The sequence below is a fragment of the Arachis stenosperma genome, chromosome 5, assembly GCF_014773155.1.
Source record: "Arachis stenosperma cultivar V10309 chromosome 5, arast.V10309.gnm1.PFL2, whole genome shotgun sequence".
Classification (NCBI taxonomy): Eukaryota; Viridiplantae; Streptophyta; class Magnoliopsida; order Fabales; family Fabaceae; genus Arachis; species Arachis stenosperma.
The window spans coordinates 80746788-80750545 of record NC_080381.1 but is presented as its reverse complement, the minus strand read 5'-3'; the positions used below and the strand labels follow the sequence as shown (position 1 = coordinate 80750545).

The 3758-nt window shown below is 41.1% G+C and overlaps 1 non-coding gene across 1 annotated transcript; it reads right to left on the bottom strand.

Moving 5' to 3' along the window:
* Positions 1-1054: 1054 nt before the first annotated feature.
* On the bottom strand, positions 1055-1161 carry LOC130983980 (small nucleolar RNA R71). The gene has a single exon (XR_009087944.1). It is a non-coding gene; the product is annotated as a small nucleolar RNA R71 (small nucleolar RNA).
* Positions 1162-3758: the final 2597 nt, after the last annotated feature.

Sequence of the window (3758 nt, the reverse complement as noted above, 5' to 3'; positions counted from 1 at the left end):
AATGTTTCAAATCATATCTTTTCTTGTTAGGCAAGTCATTCATTTTTAAAATCATATCTTTTCAAATGGTTTTCAAATCATATCTTTTAAAAATGTTTTCAAATCATATCTTCTCAATCACATTTTTTTTTTTTTTAAACTCACACTTTTTTTAAATCTTTTTAACCACATCTTTTTCAAAACAGTTTTCAATCAAATCTTTTTAATTTCTAATTTCAAAATCTTTTTCAAAAATCACTTGGTTTCTTTTCCACTTTATTTCGAAAATTAATTAATGTTTTTCAAAATAATTTCAAAATTTTTCACTTAATTTTCGAAAATTCTCTTCCCTCCTTCCCACATCCTTCTATTTATGGAGTGCCACTCCTTCTCAATGCACAATTCGAACCTTATCTAACTAAAGTTCGAATTTATCTTCTCCTTCTTCTTTCTATTTCTCTTTTCCTCTGACACTTAAAGGAATCTCTATACTGTGACATAGAGGATTCCACATTTTCTTGTTCCCTTCTCTTTCATATGAGCAGGAGCAAGGACAAAGGCATTCTTGTTGAAGCTGATCCTGAACCCGAAAGGACTTTGAAGAGAAAGCTAAGAGAAGCCAAAGCACAACTCTCTTTAGAGGACCTGACCGAATTCTTCAAGGAAGAAAACATGGCAGCAGAAAACAACAACAATGCAAACAATGCAAGGAAGGTGCTGGGTGACTTTACTGCACCTACTCCTGATTTTATGGGAGAAGCATCTCTATCCCTGCCATTGGAGCAAACAACTTTGAGCTTAAGCCTCAATTAGTTTCTCTAATGCAACAGAATTGCAAGTTCCATGGACTTCCAATGGAAGATCCTCATCAGTTTTAGCTGAATTCTTGCAAATCTGTGACACAGTCAAGACTAATGGGGTTAACCCTGAAGTCTATAGACTGATGCTATTCCCTTTTGCTGTAAGAGACAGAGCTAGAATATGGTTGGACTCTCAACCTAAAGAAAGCCTGGACTCATGGGAAAAGCTAGTCAATGCCTTCTTGGCAAAATTCTTTCCACCACAAAGATGGAGTAAGCTTAGAGTGGAAGTCCAAACCTTAGACAAAAGGATGGAGAATCCCTCTATGAAGCTTGGGAAAGATACAAACAATTAATCAGAAAATGTCCTTCTGACATGCTTTCTGAATGGAGCATCATAGGTATTTTCTATGATGGTCTCTCTGAACTATCTAAGATGTCCTTGGATAGCTCTGCAGGAGGATCTCTTCATCTGAAGAAGACGCCTGCAGAAGCTCAAGAGCTGATTGAAATGGTTGCAAATAACCAATTCATGTACACTTCTGAAAGGAATCCTGTGAACAATGGGACTAATCAGAAGAAAGGAGTTCTTGAGATTGATGCTCTGAATGCCATACTGGCTCAGAATAAGATATTGACTCAACAAGTCAATTTGATTTCTCAAAGTCTGTCTGGAATGCAAAATGCACCAAACAGTACTAAGGATGCTTCATCTAAGGAAGAAGCTTATGATCCTGAGAACCCTTCCATGGAAGAGGTGAATTACCTAGGAGAACCCTATGGAAACACCTATAATTCTTCATGGAGAAATCACCCAAATCTCTCATGGAAGAATCAAGAGAGACCTCAACAAGGTTTCAATAACAATAATGGTGGAAGAAACAGGTTTAGCAATGGCAAGCCTTTTCCATCATCTTCTCAGCAACAGACAGAGAGTTCTAAGCAGAATACTTCTGACTTAGCAACAATGGTCTCTGATCTGATCAAAACCACTCAAAGTTTCATGACTGAAACTAGATCTTCCATTAGGAATTTGGAAGGACAAGTGGGTCAGCTGAGCAAGAAAATTACTGAACTTCCTCCAAGCACTCTCCCAAGTAACACTGAAGAAAATCCAAAAGGAGAGTGCAAAGCCATAAACATGGCCGAATTCTGGGAGGAAGGAGAGGCAGTGAACGCCACTGAGGAAGACCTCAATGGGCGTGCACTGGCCTCCAGTGAGTTCCCCAATGAGGAACCATGGGAATCTGAGGCTCAAAATGAGACCATAGAGATTCCATTGGACTTACTTCTGCCATTCATGAGCTCTGATGAGTATTCTTCCTCTGAAGAGGATGAGTATGTTACTGAAGAGCAAGTTGCTAAATACCTTGGAGCAATCATGAAACTAAATGACAAGTTATTTGGAAATGAGACTTGGGAGGATGAACCTCCCTTGCTCACCAAAGAACTGGATGACTTGTCTAGGCAGAAACTGCCTCAAAAGAGGCAGGATCCTGGGAAGTTTTCTATACCTTGTACCATAGGCACCATGACCTTCAAGAAGGCCTTGTGTGACTTAGGGTCAAGTGTAAACCTCATGCCCCTCTCTGTAAAGGAGAAATTAGGGATCCTTGAGGTGCAAGCTGCAAGAATCTCATTAGAGATGGCAGACAATTCAAGAAAACAAGCTCATGGACTTATAGAGCATGTTTTGGTGAAGATTGAAGACCATTACATTCCTACTGATTTCATAGTCCTAGAGACTGGGAAGTGCATGGATGAATCCATCATCCTTGGCAGACCATTCCTAGCCACAGCAAAGGCTGTGATTGATGTTGATAGAGGAGAGTTGATCATTCAAGTGAATGAAGAATCCATGGTGTTTAAGGCCCAAGGATATCCCTCTATCATCATGGAGAAGAAGCATGAAGAGCTTCTCTCAAAACAGAGCCAAACAGAGCCCCCACAGTCAAACTCTAAGTTTGGTGTTGGGAGGCCACAACCAAACTCTAAGTTTGGTGTTGAAACCCCACATTCAAACTCTAAGTTTGGTGTTGGGAGGTTTCAACACGGTTCTGAGTGTTTCTGAGGCTCCATGGGAGTCCTCTGTCAAGCTAATGACACTAAAGAAGCGCTTGTTGGGAGGCAACCCAATGTTTTATAATTAATTATTTTCTTTTGTTATTTTTGTAGGTTGATGATCATAAGAAGTCACAAAAACAATGAAAAAAGCAAAACAAAATGAAAAACAGGAAGAAAAACAGCACACCCTGGAGGAAGATGCTGCTGGCGTTCAAACGCCAGTCAGCCTAGCAGTTGGGCGTTTAACGCCCAGTCTGGCACCTTTCTGGGCGTTTAACGCCAGAAAAGGGCACCAGACTGGCGTTAAACGCCAGTAAAGGGCAACAACCTGGCGTTAAACGCCAGGAATGGGCACTAGCCCGGCGTTTAACGCCAGAAATGGCTCAAAACGTGATTTTGAGCAACTTTTGGTGCAGGGATGACTTTTCCTTGACACTACAGGATCTGTGGACCCCACAGGACCCTACCATCACTCTCTCTCTTCTTCCCCCATTCACCAATCACCTCAACACCTTTTCCCCAAAAACCCCTCACCTATCAAATCCCATCTTTCTCTTCACCACTCACATCCATCCTTCATAAAACCCCACCAACCTCACCCTTCAAATTCAAACCACTTTCCCTCCCAAACCCACCCTCAAATGGCCGAACCTTTTACCCCCCTCTCTCCTATAAATACCCTTCTTCAACTCTTCATTTTCACACAACCTAAACACCCTTTCTTCTCCCTCTTTGGCCGTATACACCACCATCTCCCTCTTCTTCATTTCTTCTTCTTCTACTCTCTTCTTTCTTCTTTTGCTCGAGGACGAGCAAATATTTTAAGTTTGGTGTGGTAAAAGCGTTGCTTTTTCATAACCATTATGGCACCAAAGGCCGGAGAAACCTCTAAAAAGAGGAAAGGGAAAGCAAAAG